General features: G+C 42.0%; 2 long non-coding RNA genes across 20 annotated transcripts in view; one reads left to right on the top strand and one right to left on the bottom strand.

Annotated features, from left to right (window-relative positions):
* The window catches only part of LOC111929243 (uncharacterized), an 83953-nt gene that overhangs the window by 30914 nt on the left and 27872 nt on the right, over positions 1–25167 (top strand). For 14 of the 19 annotated variants that reach the window (XR_015276144.1, XR_015276145.1, XR_015276147.1 and 11 more), the window contains one exon: positions 4090–4203. This is a non-coding gene — a long non-coding RNA (uncharacterized LOC111929243). Of the gene's footprint in view, positions 1–4089; positions 4204–5311; positions 5374–22731; positions 23228–25167 lie in introns of those variants that run through there. The other 5 variants (XR_015276150.1, XR_015276149.1, XR_015276151.1 and 2 more) reach the window with 2 other exon arrangements.
* Positions 17920–24687, bottom strand: LOC147650495 (uncharacterized). Its single transcript, XR_015276157.1, has 5 exons — positions 23616–24687; positions 22328–23082; positions 22001–22108; positions 21504–21901; positions 17920–20621 (listed from the first exon to the last, which is right to left on the bottom strand). It is a non-coding gene; the product is annotated as an uncharacterized LOC147650495 (long non-coding RNA).

The following is a 25167-nucleotide window of genomic DNA, read 5'->3' as shown; positions in this document are numbered from 1 at the left end:
CACAAAGGAGCAACAAGGTGATCTTATCTTGACCTCTATTCTCATTCAGAAGGCACAGACAAATATCAAATGTTCCTCTATTGCCAAAACAAGGTGGTAAACTTCAAGAAAAAACTTCCTGTTTCTGGTTTTAAGTGCTGAAACCCTCATTACCTGAATAGGAGAGGGCTGTGGTTTTGTTTTTTTTTTCCTTTTTTAGCTGAAGAAGAAATTAAATGTACACGGAAAACAGAACTTTCTCCCATAAGATTCTTTATTTCTGTATGAGTAACTCTTTTTTTTTTTTTTTTTTTTGTGGAATTGATAATATCTGGATTCTTTTTGAAGGAAGATTGGGAGCTTTGACATCTAATTTCTTTCTTAAAGTAAAGAAAATAATTTAAAAAGTAAAAAAAGCAAAATTAAGGAAATGCTGAGAAATGCTCTGAGAAAAATTCTCTGATGTATCACATAAATCTTGTCTTCAATAATTTGATTTTTTTTTTTCTGTGTAGAATAATACTGTCTGTGATAGACAAGAGACAGTGGGAGCTGAGATCTGCCAGTCTTGCAAGAGATACTTTCAGCTCTGGCAGAGCCACGTTTTAGTTTGTTAGGCCTTTGCTCTCCTTGATGTCAGTGAGAGTTTCCTACAGCCTTTGTTGGATGCTGGGCTGGAATTAGTCTGCACATGGCATTTCCTTTCAAAGGCAAAGCACACTTTTATTTGCCAGAGTTAAAAAACAGCAGCAACAGAGCCCATCCCTAAACAGTTTGGGACTTCAGCTTCTAAATTCCTTCTTTTAGACAGAGCAGAGCCACTCTACTGTGTTCTGCAGACCTACTGGCTTTAATTTTAATTGCATTTTAATTCCAGGAGAAATATTACCTGAGTAAAATTTGAGGTGGGACTGATGGAGTCACCCCATAGACAGTGGGAGGATATTCTTCACTTCTCAGGCCATAATAGCAGAACTGAATGATGCAATGATAAAAGTCCTTGTATTAATCCAATTCCTTTGTGAAATCCTGCATATTTTCCTCACTTAGGTGAGTGAAATAACCAACATTTGGCTTTGTACCATCTCAACTGATCTTTTGTTAGTGACAGGTTAAAATCCTCATCAGTAATGCTGTGTTAGTTCTCTAGGGAGAATGTTGTGGTGTGGACAGTTGTACATGGAATTGTGGTTGGAGAGGTTATTGGTGCTCGGGTGGAAGAGAAATGAAACAAAAGGGTTTTGAAGCAGCCACCTTTGCAGCCTGCCTGACTTTGTGCTGGGGGAGTGGATTTCCTGGGTTTAATGAGCTATGTAAGAAAAGGGAGTTTTATCAAAACCCTCTTTTGCACAGTGACTACTGGGGAGTGCCTTTGGGCCAGCAAGAAATCAGATATTTCAGAGATGGGATCTTTTCGTGGGATATAGTTTAACAGTGCTGTTCCATCACACCCACTCTGGCAATTTTTGTGACTGGGCAAGTTTTGAGTTGGGGGAAGGGAACAGCTTTCCCATTGGTCATAAAATTCACAGAGTATTTCTTCTGAAGACAATAAAGCTGGGAGAAGGCCTCTTTATTTGCTGTGAAAATCATCACCCTTTCCGGCAATATAACTCCTGAAGAAAAGAGGGAGAAGGAAGAGACAAGAGTGCATATCAAAGCAAAGTGAAGTGTTAAAAGGGTCTGTTGCCTCAATATGACAGATAGGCCTCAAAACCTCAGACAATGTAAGCCAGGAAAGGAAAAAAAAAAAACCCACCATCAGACCTCACAACTAGTTTACAAAGCAAAATAAATTAGCATTAGAACCAGCCCTGGGCCCTCTTTCAGAGCCTCCTCTCTCAACTTTTCAGGAATATTCTGCAGGCACTGAAACCAGCATCTTTCATAAAATCCAGAAGCTGCCTGAAGAGGTCCTAGGATAGGATAGTGTGGGATTGCAACCTGGATTCCAGGGTTCAGCAGTGTTTCAGAGGAAGTTATGTCTGTCCTTGGTGACTGGATGTTACCTTAAATCATCCCAGAAATGTGAAACAGCTTCTGGATGTGCTCAGTTCCCACCTGCATCTCTTTGTTACTTTAGTATTAAAAAACTGATGGTAATTTTTGAGTTTATGAAGATACAAACTGACAGAGAGCAGGCCTCAGAGTTTTGTTTAGGACTCTAACTACTTACGTACTTTAAAAGTGTAGGAAAAGTAAGGGGCGGATTCTCCCTGACTGAAGTCAATAATTTCACTGACTTCATTGAAGTTGTGAAGCAAAAGTATTTTTAAGTAAGTTTTGAAGTCCAATATTATGCTGCACATGATGTTCTGTAAAGCTAAATTAAAATACTCCACCAGCCACTGTATTAGAAAATGTGACATAGATCCAATCCTGTATAATATTTCTGACAGAAACCTTGGTGTGATAAGTAGGTGTCCTGGTCCGGTGCATTACTGCAAAGTTAGGTGCTAAAGGTTTGTGGAACTCAGTGAAATTCTGTGTTTGTATTCTCTGCTGCATCTAGCTCATCTGTTCTTTAATACATTATCAGATTGTTCATGCTGAAGAAAACAGAATAGAATCATAGAACTGAATTTCAACAGACTTGAATTTTCTCTCGTTTTCAATTTTTAGAGTGTTCTGCTATTCTGGAATAAAGCTCATTGGCCAAATTCTGTCCTTCCCTTTGCTGGTGTAAACTTTTCTATTCATCTTCATCACACAGAAAGAACTGGACCAGAAGCAGAGCCCTTTTTATTCTCTTTAAGCAATGACAGGGCAGGCAGAAGCACCCAACCTGCAGAAAATGTAGGTGAATTTCTGAGTGGCAAACCAGGGGAAATCCCATTGCCAATGACTGTATAGGTTAAAAGGAAAGTGATTAACTGAGATTTTCACCAGGTGTTGCATGTTCTTTAGCATTCAGCATTTTAGAGGAATGACCTCTAAAAATTATTGTTCCTCTTCCTTAGGTTTGAGGGAATATAATTTCTTCCTTCAAAGACTAAGTGTGATATATTTACAGTGCCTTTAGTCAAGATGTTCTCAGTTCTCCTGTCATTAGCAGCAGAAAACTGTCTTTATGTCTGCAGAGTAAATTTGTATTGAAGAAGAATGATAGGAGAGTTGTCATCTACAGGAAAAAAATCTCTCCTCTGAATCAGTTCACCTGTTTCAAAACTTGTCCCCACCCTGTTTTATGGTAACATAAGTGCAGATCTTAAGGTGCACTTTCAGCTTTGTGAGCAAATTCTCCTGGGAGTTCACTGCTCAAACTCAGTGTTTTGAGCACACTTTTACCACAGGTGTGTGTTGTTTTCTCACACAGTCATAAAGTCAAGTCTACTCCTGTGGAAGTGATGACACAGCTCCATAAAAATCCTGAAATCAACAGGATGAGATCTGTAGCTTCTTTTAAGGTGGTTTTAGTCTACTTTCCATGAAAGAATTTGCCTGTAATTATGTCTTGTGTGTGTGTGGAATTACCACCTCACATTTCTAGCTGTGGCTTTGTTCAGTCTGAGTTCCAATTGCTCCTTGTCCTGGCTGTGCTCACCCTCTCCAAGGGGAAGCTGAGGATTCAGGAGCAGTGTAAGGCTTAGAGTCTTTTCTCACAGTGTTTGTGGCTGAAAATCCTGAGTACTCAGTGTTTCCTCCTTCAAGTGTTCTGAATCAAAACACATCAGCTTTTTTCCTGTGTCCTCAGCACCCTGAGGAGTGCAGAGACAGGGTGCTGGATTCTGTGTGCTCTGATTGAGGATCCAACCCCAATTCCTGCAGTGCCAAGGCACAGACAGACACTCAGCCATCCTTCAGGATGTATGAAAGCCTCAGCAGGACTTTTCTGCAGGAAATACATTTTAGTAGTATTAAATCAGGATGATAACGTCACATTAAATAATGAGATCATCCAGAGGTTTCAGGTAACCTCACAAATTTCATTTTACATCAGTTGAACACATGGTTCTACATTGATGTTGTTTTTTAAAGTTACAGGGCAAATTTTGAAGTAATTTCTTCCTTTGTTTCAGGTTAGTTGTGTAGATAACAGTATCAAAAGATCTGGAGGGTAAGAGGCAGTGGTAGAAATTGCAATGAAGTGTTTTGTTTGTCATCTGTCAGGACATGAGGCTGCAAAGCACCAGTAAGAGAAGATAACCAGGAAATCTCTGGAGATGGGAATGTCACGGATTCAGGGCCTTGTTCCTGTAGCTGCTCCAAGCTAGTCTGCTCAAAGTGAGTGAACCTTTGGCAAGAATCTCTCCCAGGCTTAAAGGGATGAGATTGCAGGAATGTTTCTTGCACATTTCTGAGAATATCTTGCAAAAAATTACTTGCTTTAATAATTATTGTTTTCACAGTGAAATATTATTTGTAGTATTAATTTGATAATTTGGGCTTTGCAGCATGTAATGAATAAATAACAAAATTTATTTGTCTAAATGATTTCTGTTGTGATCACCTCAGGTAAGTCTGAGCCTCATTTTTTTCATCATTAAGAACAGTGGTTTGTATCTATTCACAGGGAATAAGAAAAGCTAATAAATAATGATTCCTTCATTCATGCAACACCAAACCTTTACTGAAATTCCCAAAGGTTTTGTAAAGAGATAGAAGGATAATGCTTAATGAACAGAGACAGCTTTAAGGATGTAAAAAAATTGGATTTCACCTAAGAAAATAATGAGAGGTTGGATCATGATCCAGCAAACAACATTTGCAGTGAGCCTGGTCACACACCTGAAATCACTGCAACACCTGCATGTACAGAACTAAACTCAGGTGCTTTCCTAGAGCTGACACTGCTGCAAGGGAAAATATTTTAAAATTATTTTCTTTTTTGGGAAACCATGAAGGACAATGGTGCCTTTCCTTTTAAACAGCAAAAGAGGATAAGGAGTGAAGGAAGAATAAGGAACAAGCTCCATTGAAGCAGCTCTGCTGGCACCGAGCCTGCCTGGCCTAGCAGAAAAACTAAGCTATGTAAGAGGGAAAGAAGCAGCAGGAGAATTCCTTCTCTGGATTTTCCCCTAAAGCAGCACTCAGTAGCTTTTAAATGTGGCCTTCCCCTGGCCCATGGGCATTTGGGAGGGTCTGTTCCCATGGCATGCTGATTTCTCCAGGTCTGGACACATATATTCTCAGTATCTTGTTAGACCACTCCAGAAAGGACACACTCCCAGCTCTCCTGTGAATGCTCTGACCTTTGCAGTATTGAAATTTGGAAAGTTAGAAACCTCTAAGTGCTTCCTGAGCAGCAATTAGAATGTGATATTTTATATTATGTATCTATATCTCTATATGTGTGTGCTGGATCAGTTTATCCCATGTCCCACTGTCACAGGGACAGCACAGAACACATCAGGCTCCCTTGGTGTGATTGGAATCCACAGGAGCACAAAACAGGTAAGGAAGGGTTGAGGAGCAAAGGTTTTTTTGAGCAAGGGTCCTGCAATCTATAAATACCACAATTAGTGAGCAATTTTTTTGCCCTTGTAAAGATTCCTCAAAAATAAGCTGCATGTTTTTTTTCAAAACGGGCCCTCTTGTTTTTCCTCAGATAATACTCAGCAAAGAACATATACCATTTAAAAAATACAAACATTTTTATCCCCACAAATTCTTATTCACACAGAGCAACAGCCTGTTCTGATTGTTCTGTTGAATTCTGGGGACTCTCCATGAGCTAAAGTTGTGTTCAGCAGGAGTGAGGAGGACTCTGCCCATACAAATCAGATGCATTATTTTAATACAGACAACTTTTCTATGCAGTTGCTTTCAATTCTCTAATGTCTATTTTAAGTAATTGCTTTTCCACCAGAGATTGATTCAGTCCCCTGCTTTGAAGGCTTTTATTTACAAGCAAGTGTGGAGGGAGGGAAAGGGAAGGAACTTTCCTGGGATGCAACACTGAAATACTGGGAGCATTCTAGGAGAGGAATTGAGCATCCCTAATTTCTACTAATTTCAGTGCATGTCAAAGCTGCTCAGCACCTCAGAGGATCAAATACTTTCATACAGCAGATTATGCTTCTGTTCTGTTCAGGCAGTTTTCCCTCTTTTTCTTCTCCCCTTCTTGTTTAATATTTTTTTCATATACAGGGTGCAGATTTTTGTTTAAGGATGCTCAATATATATATATTTCTCTCTTGTTCTGCTTCCCAGTCAAACAGAACCTTTCCCTCAAGCTTCATGGCTTATTTTTACTACTTAAATTGAAGAATTGTTTTGTACTCCTTGACTCTCATGCAGCAGAGCCTGATCTGTGGCTGTATTACCAGGCTGTGTTACCATGAATCTTTGTATTCCTGAATATTCTGAGAGTTGCTACTACAAAGTGAAGCAAAACTTTCCTTATCATCCCTGCTCTTAAAGCATTGACTCATTGTTTGATCTTGCAGATCTCATTTCAGTGTTCTGAGCTTTGGAGGGGTTGTTTCTGATAGAAACCCCCTGCTGTGCATATTTTACTTGAACTTTTCCTAGGTACTCCAAAACTTGAGGCAAATAAGCAAAGAATAAGTGGTGGTGAATGCAATACTTTCTGTTTCGTTCCAATCTATAGGACTCCTATTCAGAGCAACTATTGGATATCACAAACTTAAAAAAACATCTGAAGTGAGAAGTGAAAGGACTTTGCTTTTCATTTCCCACAGGGTTAAAGGATTAAAGCAAGAAATAATCAACCCAGCATCCAATAATTGAACCAATATTTAAACTGCTAGCAAAAGAATCCTTCAGAGCAATCAAGATCTTTCTTTATTAATCTGAATCCTTCCCTGTGAACAGAGAACCTGGCAAAACCCCCACAAATGCCACAACAACAAGTTAAAACCTCTTCTCAGCACAAAACCCTCCTACCTGTGGAAGTGGATTGCACCGTTTTCCTCATCCACTCATAAGAGCTGTGCCTTTGGCTGTTGGGAGAGATTTGCTGCTGGGCATTAATTGTATCTACAGGAGGTAACCCCGCAGCAGCAGCAGCAGCAGCAGCAGTGGGGTGCAGGGAGCTGTAATCAGCAGAGCTGTAGGAGCCCTGCCCGGGGGACGAGCCATTGATGTGGGCAGCGGGCACGGCGCTGGAAGGGCCTGGGCCGTAGGCGCTCCAGTCCTCGCGCTGGGGGCCGTAGTGGGAGCCCCAGGCCGGTGCTGGCTGCCCGTGGGTGTCCAGGGCTGGCACAGGGTGGTATCCCATGTAGTCAGAGTAGGCTGGAGCAGACACGAAGTTTTGCACGGGCAGGTTGTTGCTGGTGCACCTTGCGGATCCTGGATACATGCTGCTGTCTTTATCCAACAGATAGCTCACGTACATGATGCTCACAGCCTGCCTTTGTCTTGCTGGGACATCCTGCTCCTCGCAGGGTTTGTTTGATCTCCCTTCCCCTCCTCTTTCTTTCTCTCTTTTCTAGCCCAGCCTGGCTCTATAAATGACTCCTGCTAGCCCTGATGTCCCTTTACTACACATGATTAACAATGGTTTTACCAGGTGCTGGTGGTAACAGTTTACTAAGGTCCTGCCTGATGTCACAGATAACTGCCTGCCCCAAAATTACATTTGCATTCAAATGAAGGGCTGCCCATGCAGGCAACCCCACCTTGCTGCTAGTTCCAGAGCTTCCTTTCTCACAGATCTTTATGTATTGCCAGCCCCCTTCTTTACTTTGAGAATGTGGTTTGAAATCTCGTGGTCCTCGAGCAGAGCTGAGTACGCAGTTAAACTGTTCAGGCAGCAGAAGTTGTATTTTTCTTGAGCAGTGCATGTCAGGATCTCACTTCAGGCTCTCTCTTAGACTTACTCAAAGCCTGGTGTCTGCTGGTCCAGTAGTAGTTCTGCTCCAATGTGCTCTATGTTTTATAAAAGTAAAACCAAAGGAGCAGTTCAGTGTTTAACTGCAGCTCTTGCAGAGCTCCTCACATGAGCACTCTTCTTGACTTCAGCTCTTCATCTGTGTGGGAGAGCACTTAGAAACCACAGTAATCCCGGTGATTTTACCATTACAAAGGATACACAAGAAGTCTCATAGTCATTTTGAGCATTTGTTCATACGAATAGTCTTGTTGATGTTAGCAAGCTATTCATGAGCTGGCTGCTTGCCATGGTGATTGAAGTTCTCTATTCTAACCTCCAACGTTCACAGAAAGGGAATCTGTTATTGAGAGAATGCAGAATTTGTCACTTTCCCTGTGCTTATATCTTGGTTGTGATACTGAAATAAGTGATAGTTTTCCCTGAAGGTTTTTTTTTTTGTTCTCATTGCTGTGCTTCTTCACAATAAGTAACACCTTTCCTTGGAAATATGGGAACAAATTATAGCTTTTTAGCTCAGGAAAGCAGTTTCCTAACTTTCAAGAGCAATCTTATGCTTGTGAGTAACAAATCCCTACGAGTTCATCTGTAACCAGCAGCAAGGAGAGAAAGTGTGGATTTCTTTTCTTAAACGAGATAGATACCTTAGCATTGTCTCTTAATGGGAGTTTACCCTGTTTTCATTCCTGCTCCTTTAACGATGTGATACTTAATTGCACCTTTATTAATGATCCGACTTGTTAAAAGGAGTTTTTCCTTAAACAGGTGCAAAGTATAATGAGTTTTTTCTTTGTTCAGAGGTGTATTTTTTTTCCCTGAGTCTTTTGCACTTTAACACCATTTCAACTTCCAGGAGGAAGGAATCACTTTGCACACCTGACAACACCTTTGTTTCCCTTAGTGAGAGAACGGTGTCCTTAGGCTGCATCCACAATGTACCTCTGGAAAAAGCTCTTTTGACCGATTATTTCAGAAGCACAGGTACCTGCTGGAGTATTTCAGATTCTCCTGCTGTGAACTTGGCTAAAAATTGTGTTCTTTTGCTTGTTTGCTTGTTTTTGGGGGGCTGATGTTTTGTCGGAGTAATTGCTGAAAGGTATTTTAAAAATCATTAGGTGGTGGGAAGTTGCCAGAAGCTGTTTCTGCTGCTTGCATATGTGAGTTTACTCACTTGCAATTTGCACATCTGTGACAGCTGGCCACTCAAAACTACCTAGCAGAGCTGCTGGGAAGGACTTCTCAAATCCAGGGAAGTCAGTGATCAGTGGGTCATGGATCTGAACTGCTTAATTCTGCTGCAGCAGCAAAATAAATCATGGTTGTCTAGTTTAGAATTTAGAATTGGATGTCTCTGGACAGACTGCAGTTAAAGTGTGATTTTAATGTAGTGGGATCTTGCTATTTTTTAACTCTAGTGTTTTTCTCCTCAAATTTAGAGCACTGTGGTAGCTCTTGAGTGTTGAAATAGTTACAAAGAAAGATACATTACATCTTTTTTGTTCTAAGATGATCTCATTTCCTATCTTCCTCTTCAAAACTGTTGAAGCCTCATCCTTGTAGGCATTTCAGTGCCTCTCCTGAGTGCAGGTGTAGCAATAAATCAGCCAGAAGAAGCAGCAGCATTTGCTCCTTTACTGGAGCCCTCCAGCTGTCTGCAAAATGTTTTAATTAATGTTCGTTCAATGACTTTTCCTGCAGGCATTATCTACTTGATATAGCCCAACACAGAGCTCTGCAGAAGGGCTGAGTTGGATCTGCCCTTGTTCAGTGTCCAGGAATGTTGGATTCACTAGGCTCCAGCCATGGATTCATTCTCTCCCACTGCAGCATTTTTCCATGAGGAACATTTTGGTCTATTTTCCACAATTGTTTAATTTGTCTTATGGAGCTACTGAAATCAGTGAAATGGTGATTATTCCTGTGTGTTAGAAAAATCACATAAAATACCTTTTGATGCTTTCAATAATACATGGGTATAGTGACATGGAAGGAGATTTTTCCTCTTCCTTACTGCCTAAAGAAAGGGCTTTACAATCTGGGATGGTTGGACTGACAATGCTTTGCTCCTCTGGCCACATGCTGTGCCCACGAAGCAGGAAACTGCTTCCTTTGGATTCCTTAGTACCCTAAGCTGGTCTGGCTCCAGCAAGCTGTATTGTATTTTATTTTATTTTTTATTTTATTTTATTTTTTAATTTTTATTTTTTATTATTTTTGGTTTTATTATTATTTTATTTTTATTTATTTTTATTTTAAATTTTATTTTTCATTTTATTTATTTTTATTTTAAATTTTATTTTTATTTTATATTTTCATTTTATTATTTTATTTTATTTTACTGATTAGTCCAAGCTTTTATAATTGACATAATTTCAGTCTTGCCTATTAGTTAGACCACAGTCATTCGAGTGTGATTGCTGGAGCTATGTGAATAATCACACATTAATATAGTTACTTTAGAATGAAATATTTTCAAGTTCTCAAATGCAAAGTGAATGGAAATGAGAAATTGCCCCGAGTTCTCAAGAGGGAAAAGAACTTTACTGAGATGATCCTAAAACACCTTCACCCTTGGACCTCTCTAAGACACATTTTTCTAGTTCTAAATTTAAATAGTTCCCATCCTCTGAAGCTGGGAAGTGCTGTCCACCAGAGATCCTGGATGGGAAAACATCTCTGAAGGAGCTTTTATCAGGAGGTGTGGGCAGAGACTGAGCAGCAACAGTGGGATCCTCCAGTCCACTTTGATTATTCCTTTTCTGCCACATGAATGAGTCTCCAGAACTTTTCTTTGTCATGTCACAAAGCCATGGATGTGCTGAGGTCCCATCCCCAAGCTGACCTGTCTCTCCTTTTAACCACATCCCTGTCCTGGCATGCAGACCTACACATCCCATCCTCTCATCTACGCACTGACAGAGCTCCAGGAGCTCGGTTTTATTTTTCTGAAGCTTTTCTTTTCCTTTTTGGTCTCCAAAGAGCAGCAGCACCCATTTTTGGAGGTGTGTTCCTGTTCCAAGGCTGATCTCTGACTCCAGTGAAGCAATGGGGACAGCTGCTGGTCAGCTGCCTGCATGGCAAGGAGACCTTTCCAGGCTTGCAGGGATTTAGGGAGATTTCAAAGTTCTCAGCCTGCTCAGTTCTGTTTGGAGCAGGATTCGTGTCAGTCATTTCCAGCTGCAGGAAGCAGCAAAGCTCCTGAAGAATCCTGGCTTGGAATTCTGGATATGTTGCAGGGATTTTTGCTCTGCTATTGGATTAATGGTATCATCTCTCCTTTAAAACCTGGACTATTATGGAACATGCCAAACTTTTAAATATTAACTTTTACAAGGAATTTTCTGGGCTAAAAGGGTCTGAAAGGTGCTGTAGTACAGAGTGGGGTTGCTGAGTGGTGACAAGCTGGGGTGTGAGCAGGCAGGGCTGGGACACTCCTGCCATCCACTGTGCCACTGCACACCAGGGAATGACCTCAGGACATGATGGCAGTGAGGAGCCAAGAGCAGGACTGTGACATTTTAATCTTGCATTTTCTAAAAAGCAGCTGTGCTTCAAATGTATTTTCTTTGTTAATCAGTGTATATGCTCTTAAAATAATGTCCCCAACTTCCAGCTAACATATGCTGACATAAGCGTAGCCTTTAGGATGGCTACAGTATGCAGCTTTCTCAAAAGAACTCTGACAATACTCCTGGTTCTGAAAGAAAACCTCTCCTTTCCTCACTGTTGTTCTGTGTGCTTTGAATTTTAACACCTTGCAATGCACTGGATCTCCTTGGGCTGTGTGAGTCACGGCCCTGCTGCGATGGGATTGGCAGTGGTGACGCTGTGGCAGCTTTCAGTAATTCACATAACCTTCAGTTATTCTCCATATTCATTCTCCAGAACCTTCCCAGAAGTGCAGACAGATCACAGCTACTCTTCAGTGCCTGCTGCCTCACCTGCCCCTCTGTCTCTATATGATATTCTTGGTTAGGTTCTTTTTCGCCTTGAACTGAAGTTGATGAGAGGGAGACTGTTTTTTCTCTTGTTTGGACTTGGTTGTTTATTCTTTTCTTATCAGCATTACATGGATACAGGGTACAAGGAGCTATGTGCAGTAAGATAGAAAGGTGTAAAATGGCCAACAAAGATCTTCTTCAAGGTCTTTTATATGTCCATTTACCCAATTAACGGGTGCCAACTAAATTATTTTTCTTAGTGACCCAATGACCCAACACCTGTGTGCTGCACTGTGACATTTTCTATCCAATCACCTCCTGCTACCCAAAAACCTCTAGAAGAAGAAGATGAAGAAGAAAGAAGGAAAAGAGACAAAACCCTAAATCCTCCATCTTGTCTTCTGTTCCCTAAACTACTTTAAACTCCAAGCTTTAACTTTTTCACCCAGTGACATAAGAAACTCTCTAATTTACACATTTACACTCCTAGCGTTTTTATTTAACCTTAACAGTTGTTTTCAGGATGTTATACAAAATTCAGTGCTTTCTTGGATGTCAGAGCCAGGTATCAGAGATAAGGGCACACTCTCTGTGCCTCTGACTCCAACACCCCTCTGCTGCCCACAGAACAGGAGAAAAACCCATCCACAGAGAGCTCCCTTGGCTCACTTCACACCTGGTGCACAATACGAGGTTCCAGCCCCAGGCTGAGGGGAATTCCTGCTCTCAGCTCAGTCAGCAGCTGAGTTCAGCAAAGTGGGATCCAACATTCCCATCCGTGGAATTCTGTGCTTGTGTGTGTGTGGTTAATGCTCCTCTGCTGCTGGAAACCCCCCTGTCTGCAGCTCCTTGAAATTTAGAAGGAAAATGTGTTATATTTTAATATTAGGGCTTCTAAATCTTATCTGGGGAAATTCCTTATCTTAGGTGATGGTTTTGAAAGCTCTGTGAACACCTGGCTCTAGGAGCACATTCTGCATTTGGGTGCTTGGCTGCTGAGCCAATAAATGTGGATTATTTTCATTGAATTCTTCACTAACATCAAGAATTTTTTATTTTTTCGTTTTGGAAGTGTGTTTTATCCCCGTCCCCTTTAGTATGAAAAATATCCCTGGCTATGAGAGTGTCTCAGCATAGGTGAGGGATGCACAAGTACCTTTCCTACAGCTCCTGAGTGAAAATCACTGCAATGGCCTCTCCAAAGTGACAATTCCCACTAGGTGGCACTTGGAATCCATCGCACGGGTAAAACCCCGGCTGATGGAGAACCTGTGAGCTGCCACTCGGATTTGTACTTAGTGATCGACCAAGCTAAAAAAGGATCAATGTAGTGCTGCCTGCAGCAAGTTTCACAGCTCCGTTTAATACCAACATTGATTAAATCCCCACCCCCAGCTCGGTGTGAAACAGCATTAGCACAGAAATGATCCCCTCTCCCAGTCCCTGCATCCATCTTTCTCCAGAGCACCACCAATTTCCCACCTCCAGAAAAAACACCCCCAAACCCTCCAAAAACCCCAAACAAACTGAAAGCTCCAAACCTAAAAGAAACAGACAAAAAAACCCTCAAAAACCCCAAAACAAACTCAACCGCCCCCCCAACCAACCAACTAATCATTTATGTCCCTGGAAATTCAACTTAATACTGTTGTTTAAAAACCTAAATTTTATGGTTTTATTTGAAATGGCCAGATAAGTGTCAGCTCCCTAAGCTCTGTTCCCACTGATATTCAAGAATCTCCTCCGAGTGGTGCAGGAATTTGGAGTTTCCATGAATAAAATAGGCCATGAGCAAGGACTGAAGCGACTGTGGGAGTAACAGGCAAAGAAATAAATGACATGGAGAAAAATGGGAGCTGCAAAGGGAAAAGTGCATTTGGAATATTCTCTGTATTCTCTGCCATGGGCTTGAGGGGCATCCACAGCACCTCATAACCAATTCACTGCTACTGATGATGCTTCTCAGCCCAAACTTTTGAGTTTGGTGAGAGCAGAAATGCTGAACATACAGGACAGCAGCTGAGGAAAGCTCAGAGCCAGGTTTTAGCACAGCTCAAGTTCTGTTTTGCTGTTGCCACGTTATTTAATCTTTAATTTATGGCAATGAATCTTAAGCTGTCCAGGGGTACAGTGGCAAAATCCTGTTCTTCACTGTGGTTTATGATCAGAGGAGCTCAGATCGATGAGAGAACTGGACTGAGTCTCTTCCATCTTCCTGTTAAGGACACAAATTCATGCTCAGCAGCTGAAATATGGCTTTGTGAGCATTAAGCTTGCATATGGCTCACTGAGTGGTTTCTAGGGTTCAAAAATTACTCAGTAAACTCAAAAAGAGCCTTTCAGCTATTTATGTTGGCTGTGCCCTTTTGAGGGAAGCTACTCTAAGTAGTAGGCTCGCGATTGCCATTGTTAAAAATTCATCATGAACCAGATGAGATTATTAAAAATAAATCAAATACTTTGGGTTCACTTGTACTGGTTAGCTGAATGTATTTCTGCAAATTCTGCTATGAAAACTCATGAGTTGGAAACATTTGAGTTTGGTGTTAAAAGCAGAACTTCCAACATCACCCTGAGAGAAGCTCTGAAGTCTCTTTGTGGGAGGTTTGTGGCTCTATTGAAGCACACAGCACCTGCAATGCTGCAGCAAGAGAGGGATTTAAAATAGCAGCGTGTGGGCATTTAATCTGTTTACTTGGGAAGGGACAATACCAGCCAGTGCCCCTTCCATGTGTTAGAAATCCATATTGTGATATTGGCTTTTGCAGGTATTAGGATGAATATTTATGTTAAATGCTTTTTGGCTATGTCTGTACTTTTTCTCTTGCTAGCAAGTTTTAGACATAGAAGAAATAGAAACAATAGAGCTATGTCCCTCTGCACAAAGCAAGAAATCCCCAGAGAGCAAAGACAGTGGGGCCCAAGCTGTTATCAGTGGAAGGACAATTCATCCCAGACTGTTATCAGCACTGACCACTTGTAGAGAAAAGTTCTAAAAAGGTGGAACCAAGGAGTGACCATGCAAAATACTTCTTGGAAAAGTTTGAATATGCATTAAACCCTCACAGCAGGAGGGGATAAAAAGGGTGTTCCAAAGATATCAAGTGTGTTCCTGGCAATGTGCCGGGGCACCCGGCCTTTTTAACCCTTTGCTTTATTTTCTTTGTCTCCTAATTGTCTTTTTGTTTATATGAAACTTTTTATAATTTATTAAGAGAGTGAACCTCGTTTTTCACACATGAGAGCTCACTGAATCACTCAGAATCTGAGTGAACAGATCCAGGGGGCAAAAGTTTTCCAGAAGGGAAAAGGCAGAGATGCTCCTCTGCCTGCTCCTCTCTCCCAGGTGCTGAGTGGGAGGGGCAGTTGTTTTTAGCCCAGAATAAACCCCATGTGCAATTCACTGCTGCAAGATATTATTCTGAACAAAGAGCTCAGGAGGAGCTGGATAAAGATGTGATAATTGTGTGAGTCACAGGCAATACAAGTGTTTCAAAATTCTCAATCCTTGGGCTTCAAGCTTCGTTGTCGCTGTGGTTTTCCAGCATTGTTCAGATTTACTGAAGTTTTCTCTGAAGTATCCCAGTTTAAATTCTAACTATTTGGAAGACAGTATGCTTGAATAAATGCATCATTGCATTTGTTTTGCATAACAATCCTTGTTTCCACTTTTACAGCTGTATAATGGTATTTCATACTTTTTACAGTGCCTGATATTCAAGAAGATCAAAGTATTTAGCAGATATTTTCTATCTTTGTGCTTCTAGCAGTGGGATAAATATTTCTGCTCAAATCTAATCTGTTACACTGGGACTTCCATGGCTGCTCAGCTGAGCATGAGATAGTCTGGGGGTAGATGATTATCTGCATAGATACTTCTAGGAAGTAATTAGAACTCACTTGGCATAATTATATGGAGTTTGGACATTCTGAGAATAAAGAGTCGTGGTTAACAACGTTTATTTGAATGTTTGCTGAGCGTAGGATTCCACATTTAATTAAATATATTATTAGAAGCTCCTGTTCATAGAATTCTCTGATGATGTTGGTTGTTTCAATGGCAGTAATTCTTTGTGTGTGTCTTTGCTGTGTGGACATTCCTTCCCCAGTGTCCTGTCATGTTCCCTTTCCTTGCAGCTCCTGAATGGGACTGTGGGTGTACATGGAGAAAGAACCATTTATGTAATTCTAATTATTTCTGTACTATTTATTTCTCTAGGATTGCTCTGACTGTAACTCCTGAGTGTTTTTTCCTGTCATATTTCCTTCTCTTGACTAGAACTGTTTCTTTATTTCTCTTAAGGCACCGGAAGGAATCCTTGAGGTCCCAGGCTCAGTATGTTCTTTTTCTTTCTCAAAGCTTTCCAACAGGATATCCCATTTTCAAAATAAATACAGCATTTTGTTTTTGGAAAACAGGAAGGGCAGGCCATGGAATAGATGGCAATAAAGATTGTTGCTGAGATGTCCAAAATTGGAACTCAAATTTTAGCAGAAGGTGTACAGATCATGAACAGGAACCTTCCCTTTTAAAGGCTTTTAAGGAAAAGAAATTACATCAGGAAATGCTAGATGGAATTTTCAGTCTTTCCTCTAAAGAGATGTCTTATCCAGAAACAAAGCCACTCGAAATAGAGACTGGCTTGTAAACATGAGGAGAATTCACTTGTAAAGTAGGTTGAGATATTGTCTGCTGATCAGTGCATGAATAAAAGCTTTAAAAAGTTTTTATTACACAGCAAGCAGCCAGTGCATCTTATTCCTGTGGTTGTGGTGAAAAGGTTTGGTTTTGTTCTTTTTTGTTCTTTTTTTCCTTCTCCTACTACAGTCACCGTGCAAAAATTTAATGAGCCATCTGCTGAACCACAGTTTTACTCTGTAAATCAACAGGGGAAAATAGCAGCCTCTTCCTCAGCAGAGCTATTCCTTAAATATGTTCAAAGTGGGATCTTTTTTATCAAAGTGCTATCACTTTTCATAATACAGCAACAATTTTAACATTTAAAGCAATTGGAAATCTCAGCCGAGGTTTAGCTCTTGGTTGGTTGTTTGGAGTCACAGGATACTGGATGTGGTGTAACAGGGACAGATTGTCCAGGTTTTTATTAAACCATAGAAATTCCTTCATTGTCAAATATTTCCAAGCTCATCAAATCAGAGGCAAAACATCACAGTTGATATATTAGTTGCTTTTCTGTTAGCACAGTTATGTTATGCTCGTGTCACACCTGCAGCCTGAGATGAAAACATCCTTCTCCTGCAGGCTGCACACAAATACATTTCAGCACAGCTCCGTGGATTCACAAAATCACACATTTGGGGGGTTCCTTGCCTTGTTTCTCAGCAGTTTCTGATGAGAATATTGCTGCTTGCCTCTCTTTGGGTTATGGTTTGTAATTGCAAACCTCCTCTCATAAACAAACCTCACAGGTTGAAATTTTTCAAAAGGTTGCTAAAACTCAGATTTTCTCCTGTCTCATCCAGAAATTTCCATTTAGTAAAATCTGGGCTTAAATACTACAAAAAATCCCCCACAAAACCAAACAAACAATCTGGTACAGAAATATCTCTGAAAGCCTGACTGTGCTTATGATTACCCTTTTTTTTTTGTTCCTTTGGGGGTTTTTGTTACTTTTAGATCTAACTTGTTAAAGGAAAGGCTTGGTTTTGCTTGCTGGACAGAGCACAACACAAATCCAGTGTGGTGAGATCTTCCTTGCCCCAGAAATTGTTGGGAAGGGAGCAGTAAGGAAGCTTTGATAGGTTCAGGTAGCCCTGAGAAAGACCAGCGAAGAGCTGCAGCTTCTCCTTGTGGCTCACTGTATTGAATATTCCTGAATATATTCCTAATATTGCTGTTGGGAACAAGGAGAAAGCTGCACCCTTCTCCTGTTTGTAGCTGCTGAGCTGTGAGCATCAGCCACAGGGGATGAAATTGGGTTTCAAGGCATGTCCCAGTGATATTTCAGAGCCACGGATGCATCTGACTTTGCCTCATGAATAAGCCACAACAAAAAGTGCTCCAGCTGGTGATCAGTGCTGCTTCCTCAGCAAATGATCCTGTTGCTATGAGACAACAGGGACTCTGGGCTGGCTGCAGTGGCTGGTTTGATCCAAACCCCATCCAGAAGGTTGTTCTTGCCAGATGATGCAGCCTCAGTGATTTCAGTATTTACAGGACCTGCTGGAGGCTTGTTAATAAAATATTTCTTCTATTGGGATGTCACCAGAAATAGAAAGAACCAAAGGAACCACATTTGTGATGTAGATTTTCAAAGAAAAATGGCAAATGAAGGGTTTGCTTTAAAATGAGATTCCAGATGGGAGAGGATCCCTGAAGCTTTGCATGTCCTGCAGACCTCATGGATCAGGGAAGAGAGAGCGAGGCACAAAGAGCTGCAGGTCTTTTTGGAGATCTGGTGAAACAGCAGAGGGAGAGGATTTCTTTATAACTATTCCTGTAAAATATGTTCTATAAAATGATGTTGAATTAGACCAGAGGATACTGTAAGAGGTGTAGGATCTTTGAACCCTGTGTACTCTGTGAATCTGTGGTTAACACTAAATGCTTTGAAGGTAATTATAAAACCAGCAGTGAGGCCATGAGGTGTTTAAATGAGGAAGTCAAGAATGAACTGTGGGTTTGTTAGTGTCAACAGAACAGAATATTTCTTTCTGCTGTTTCCAGGTCCACCAATTGAAGGTTTAAGCAAACACTATTTTGCAATAAGGTCTTTGAGCTTGTAAAGTGAATTTTAGAATGGTTACACATTTGTATGAGAATAATCAGCCTGAGCTGCTTCATGCACTTCTTTGGCCATGATCTTGTCTGCTGAAATCCTAAAATAATGTTGTGTCTAAGTGTGAGGAGAAAGGTATTCTGTACAAGCAGGTACTGCCTGGTATCCTTGGCAAATGAAGGTGTTGCATAGCTTTGAAACACAACAGGAGTGCACAGTTCTGGAAATGGCTTCCCTGAGCTTCTCTGTTTGGAGACAGAGTGGAATTCAACTACAGAAAAGATGGACAGGTCTCTGACAAGGACAGGTCATTCAAAAGGTGTGAGTGTTGTCCTCTCTGGGGTATCTCCACCCAAACTCACCCACACTGTGCCACTGCTCAGAAACACATTGGGAGGGCAAGAACTATTTCAATATATTCCTTTCTAATTTCAGCTGATGCCAATGCTGCTTTAGGGAATAAGAGAAAATGAAACATTTGCAGACTGCTTTTTTCTTATTCTTCCACTCTGTCCTTCTTTTTTTCCTCTCAGGGATGATGTAAATATTAGCAAATTAAAAAAGGCGCATTATTTTGAACTGATCCTCATTTCACAATAATTAGCAAACCCTAATGGCCTTTAGGAAAAAACCTTTTCCATTCCATTCTGTTTGATTAGAGGAACCCAACAGGAGGATGAAGAGAGAACAGAATTGCTTTCCTTGCACATTTGCTGTATCATAGAGGAGATGGGAGATATTTTTCTCCCTTCTGGTGATACTGTAAAGAAAGCAGCAGAAGCAGAGTAGCTCTTGCAGGTCCCTTCTTGCATCACAGTATTTAGAAAATAAACTTCTACTTCAGAGCTTGGTAATCCTTAAAAGGTTTGTCAAGATTGCTGGAGTCCACACCAAGCACTCAAAATAGTTCTGCTGCACTGGCAAAAAATCATTTGCTATTACATTTCCTGTCACGCTGTGTTTGTGTGGGGGCTGTTTTTTGGGTCACTCTCCTCACAGTTAGGTAGTTCTGAGAAGTTTGAAGTGTCACTCTGAGCCTCAGGTTGTTGTTGCAGGTCCCATGAGGTGCTGTTGGGAGCAGGTCCAGATCCGTGTGAGGGGAGGGAACAGCTCATTCCTTGTTGCTGGAGGTGATGGGGACACTGGTACCTGTCCAGGGCAGAGGAAGGCTCGGTGTGGCCTTGAGCCATGGAATCTTCCAAGTGAACAATGAGGGCTGGAGATCACAGCAGCGCTCAGGAGAGCTCGAGTGGAAAGAGGAGCCAGCAAAGTCCAATGAATGGGGCTGGGGGCTGGTGTTACCTGTAACAAACACTGGCCAAAGCTGTTTCTTAGGCTGTATTTTCACATCATGGAAAAAGTCCTTTAAAAGCCATGATGAGACTGCTCCAGGCTCAGCAGGATTTCAGCTTCAGCTGAGCTACTTGTTCCTCTGAGCTGAGTCACCTCCACATCCACCCCCTCATTTTCCCAGGATGCTGGGATCAGGCAGGCACTGTTCCACCTGCTGCAGGCTGCTGAGTGCTCCTGTCTTCCCAGCCACCTTCCCACAGCAGAGGGGGAGGACAGGCTGGAGGCTCCTCTCCTCCCCTGTCCCCAACCAGTGTCTCTGGGGGTGGATTCCCCACCCTGGGCTCCGTGGGTGCCGTGATTCCCCCACTGAGGAATGTCCTGGAAATGAGCAGCAGTGCTGGACAGGGGCTGCCTTTGGCCCCATAGTGGAACATTTCACAGTTTAATGGAAAATAAAATCACTCTGGGCTCCCAGGCATAGCTGTGGCACCAGATCCCTCTGCAGTGTCACCTCTGTTGCTTCCCAGGTGGAATTGCCAGTCCTGGGCAGGTTTTTTGGCCTCATTCGCTCATGGTGTCCCAGTCTTGTCCTTAAGGCTTGAGAGAAGCCAGCAGGGATCCTGCTGATCATCACAGAGACAGAAGTGGCAGCAATCCTTCCCTCTCCTCTGGAAGTTAGTGCTGGATAATACCATGTCACTGTAATCCTCATCCTATTAGATCCTCCTCTGCTAGGAAACAGGGACACCTGAAACTGTCCTGATGAGTTCATGGAAGCAGCAGGGTCTCCTGGTTTGGGACTACTTGGTCTTTATTTACCAACTGTCTCCATAACCCTGTGCCCAGGGAGTGTGTTCACTTTTAAAGGAGAACCTGTGGAGTGATATTTGACTTGCAGGAGCAGTTTTCAGACACTTGCTAAGAGAGCAAATCCAGAAATCCAGCCTATTTTTTATGTACTGAGTAGTTGTTTGCCTTTCTTTACAGCAAGTCAGCTTTCCCCACCTCCACATGTCCCTCATCAATTTGGTTTCATTCCCATTCTTCAAGGAGTAGAAATTTAGGCACAGAAAAGCTAATTGCCTCTTTCAGAATGTAAGGACTCTGGTTTTGAGTCCCCAGAATCTCATTGCCTGGGTACACAGCTACATGGGATCAGTGCTAAGCTGGCTGAGGTTTCTGTGAAAGGGAGAAGGAATGAGATGTTGCTATTCCTCCTCTTTCTCCTTTCACCTAGATGGACTCAACTGAAGGGCACTGCTATTTCATCAAAGCTTAGAGATTTACCTTTGAGAAACTGCCATCATTATTTCAAAAACATCTTTGACTGCAGGTTGGTAAAGAATATTGCACAAACCATACTGTGACAGCTCCTTGGGCTGAGCTCAGGCAAGAAGAGTTAATCTGTTATTATCATCATCTTTTGTTCCAAGGATCTGGCACTTTGGGACATGCAAAAATGAAGAAAACTGATTGTCTGCAGCATTTGCAGGGGAGTCAGATGTCTCACTCTGTACCAAGGGTGTGCAGAAGTGCTCGGTGACACCTTCTCACTGACAGACAGCAGGAGACACTGCTTGTATTATAGATTATAGCTTTTAATATTTTATCCAGTGCTCTTGTGTAACTGCAACTTTTACATCCGTGATTTGTGACTTTGGAGTTGCAAATTTTATGGCTTAAGCTTGCTGTAAGAGTGCTGAGAAATGTTTGTAGCTTTTGTTGTAGGGAGTAGAGGTTCTGCTAAACATTTACCTGGTAATTCCTGAGGTAGTTGGCTACAGAGATTTAAGGGATTTCTCAGTTGTACCGTTGTGTCTCCCTCAGCCTTTCCAGAGGAACCAGCTTCTCCCAGTGCTCAGCCCTTCCACAGAGAGCTTTACTAGGCTTGCAGATGCAGCTCAAACATTTGGCAACTCCACGAAGGGTCCTCAGTAATTCAGAGGAGTTTTTGATAGCATTTGTCTGATAAAAGTGGAATTCAAAGCTGGGACAAGTTGGGAATTCCTGACTTCTGTGTTTTCTGCCTTAACATTAATTGATCTTTTGATGAGCTATCATAAGCATTTCTCTTTTCTTTTTTGCATCTAAGAGTGCTCCTCACTGCACAGACAGATGGTAACTCTCATTCCTCCTGCCAAAGAGCTTGCAGTCTAATAGATAGTGCAGCCAAAAAGTGGGAGGGAAAAAAGAGAGAGAACATAATTGATTGAGTATCACATCTCAGACAGCAGTAGAGGTAGAAGCATTACCTAAGAGTTGGATGGGAAGGACATCACCAGCTTGAGGGGGTCCAGAGCAAGTTCCAGCCCAGGGCAGAGCTCAGGCCTTCAAAGCTTTCAAATCAAATCCTCTCAGATCTCCCAAGAAAAGCAAACAGAAAGCAATTATTTGTTTAAGGTTAAGGATACTTAGCTTTTTCAACAGAAAATCCAATAGCAGCATCCTCCCTTTGGAATGGGCTGGACTGCTGGGTCTCTGAACTCCTGTGGTCAGTTAGGACACTAAGGGATTTTATTCTGTGGGTGCAGCTTGTTATCTCAGTGTCATGGACAGTCCTGGCCCAGGCTTTTATTCACCTGTATTCATCTCCAGAGGGAAAGTTACTCCCACGTTGTTGCTGAGTGCTGTGAGCTCCCTCACAGCTGGGCTACAAACCTTGGGAAATACTGGTACCACTCCTAGAAATGCTTATTCCTAACCTTCCTTTGGATTAAAAGGTTGTGTTTGCAGAGATAATAATTTCTAAATTTGAATGGGATGAGCTGAATGTTCATCTACAAGAGAAATAGTAGGTTTTGTTATAGCACAGCTGCATCATCATCTTTCTGTGGTCATGTGCATCATCTTCGTGTGGTCATGAAATGCTTTTGGTTTCTAGAAAAACAAATTCTGGTCTCAAAGCAAAGCAGAAAATTCTCACAGTCTGGTTCTTCCTGGGGCTGGCTGAACATGAACCCTGACCCCAAAATTCTGTCCCCAGGAGGAGTCACTGTCTGCAGACAGACCTTGAACTTGATGTTTACCTCCACCAGGCTGCCCTGGGACCAGGTGAGGAGGAACCAAACTGCACAAAGGATTGTCCCTGAACACTGATTCCAACTATAAAATAAGTTCACCTGGAGATGTATAAGCTGAAGGCCTGGCTGGGTATTTTTTAATTTTACTTTTTAAATAGCACTAAAATTGAGCTGATCTCTAACAAGGAAGCGATGATTAAGCAAAGCCTGCTGCTTATTTTGATGAATATTTTCTTTTTTTCTAGAGCAAGATGCCTTCTTCTTGCATACTGAAACACCTTCCCACTTTGCATCTGTTATTCTTAGCACCAGTCCTGTTGATAGAAAAAATAATGTAAAAATAAACATAAGGGTAAAAAATCCCCTCAATTTTCACACTTGAAATGATTCATAATTAATACTTTAAAAATTTTAAGTATTTACTTAAATTAATATAAAGTGAAATATAATCCACGAAAATCAAATTTTGATGCAAAATTTTTCTGATCAATTCTGAGTTTGAAGAGAAGAACAAAGAAAAGTTATGAAGTTGATGCCTAGTGTTGGTGACCCAGCAGAGCTCTGATGCCATTCCCTAAAATCCTCTCCCACATCTCTGAGAGCCTGCACAGCTCCACAGAGGAAACACTGAGCTGTGCAGTGCAGCTCTGGGGAATCTGCTTCCTCCTCAATTCCAGACACAGTTTGGCTCCTCAGGGTGGAGATCTGCTCAGACACAGAGGATCAGGGAACAGCACCTGCAGGCTTTTTCCCCATTTAGGCAATTTTCTTGGAGTCAGTGCCATTTCCCTGCCTGCTTCCCTTGCAGAACATCCTCAGTGTCCATCCCCTCACCTCCACACCTCACCTGTTAACTCAGGAATGGGCTCCAGACCTGAATCCAGCAGGCAGACTCTGTACCTAGTCCCAAATTAAAGGTTGATTAAGTCATTAACACTTGATTAACTCGTTAACAGGATTATATGCAGGAGGCTGCACTCTGTGAACCAGTGATGTCCTTTTCAATCCCATGTCCCCAAATCATGGAGCATGTGTCACAGTAATTGCCAAGTGCTTATGGAGGGCACAGAAATGCTTGTAAAAATAAACTTGGGCTGGCACACAGATTACATAATGGCAATGTCCATGTCAGGGCCTGTAAGGACCTGTGTCACTCATGGCTCTGTGCTTCAAAGTCAGATGTCACAGCAGTGGAGCAGCACTTGGAGAAGCTCTGGGAGACGGGAAGCGGGAATTGCCAGGAGCGCTGTGCCTGAGGAACTCACCCTTTGTGCTTTCCACAGCCTGACAAGGCCCAGACTCCCTTTTTTGGGGGGTTTCCCATGGGAATTGCCTTTCTTCTCCCCTGGGAAGCTTTGGAAGTGAGCACACACACCAAGTTCTTCATTGCAGCCCTGGGAAGGTGTCCTGAGAGCAGCCAGCGGGGAGGTTCTGGCTGTGCTACAGCTCCTTTCTGCCACCAGAGCTGAGCTGATGTGGCAGCCAAGCTGCTGAGAGGCTCCCAGGAGCAATTCTGTGGCTCTGTGTCACACTGATACTTCAGACTGCCCAGGGCACGGCATCCATGGAGGAGCACAGCAGGGATGTTCATACCTGGGTAGTTCCCAGTCCTGCAGAGGTCCAGGAGAGCCTCTGGGTGCAGCTGGAGGTGTCATTTTCCTGATTGTTCCTCCAGGGTGCAGATGGATGAGCCACAAACTCACTGCTCCTCTGTCCAGAACCTTTACCTCAGTGGAAAAGCTTGATTCAGTCAGCAATATTTAGTTAATTTTGATTCCTCTGAAAGAAAATTAAGGTGTTTAGGAAACTAAAGTCTCCAGCAGGGATTGAGTCTTCTTGAATCCACAAACTCTCCAGGAATGGCTGCATTCCCTCACAAGTCAAACCCACTTGACTCACAGCTCCTGCAGATCGAGATCAGGAGAAACAAATCAGAATAGCTGGATTTAAATCAGGTAACCCTCTGCTGGTACCACTTACACGTGGCTGAGTAACTCAGCTGAACAGAGATGTGTGAGCAGGAAAATCTGTTTTCAGCAGGGGTACATGGAGGTACCCTCACAAAGCATTTATTTGGAGTCATGTTCACAGCAGATCTGTGTGATGTTACTGTGGGTTGTGAATGCCAAATTCTGTCACAGGAGAATGACTTTGGAAGAAATTTCAATATCTCTGTGGAAGAAACTTCTTTGTAGTTCCTTGGTAAAAAAAATCCCAACAAACAACAACAACAAAAACTCCCAAACAAACAACCAAAAAACCTCCCTCAAACAAAACAAAATACCACCCCAGAAACTACTCCAATAAAAAACATCAAAAAAGCTAAACCACCAAGGCAACTAACTTCTGGGAACATGACAGTACATCAGAGTACATTTTGAGAAAATTGGCTCTATTTT

The sequence above is a fragment of the Cyanistes caeruleus genome, chromosome 14, assembly GCF_971803275.1.
Source record: "Cyanistes caeruleus chromosome 14, bCyaCae1.hap1.1, whole genome shotgun sequence".
Classification (NCBI taxonomy): domain Eukaryota; kingdom Metazoa; phylum Chordata; class Aves; order Passeriformes; family Paridae; genus Cyanistes; species Cyanistes caeruleus.
This window is presented reverse-complemented; position numbering and strand designations above follow the sequence as displayed.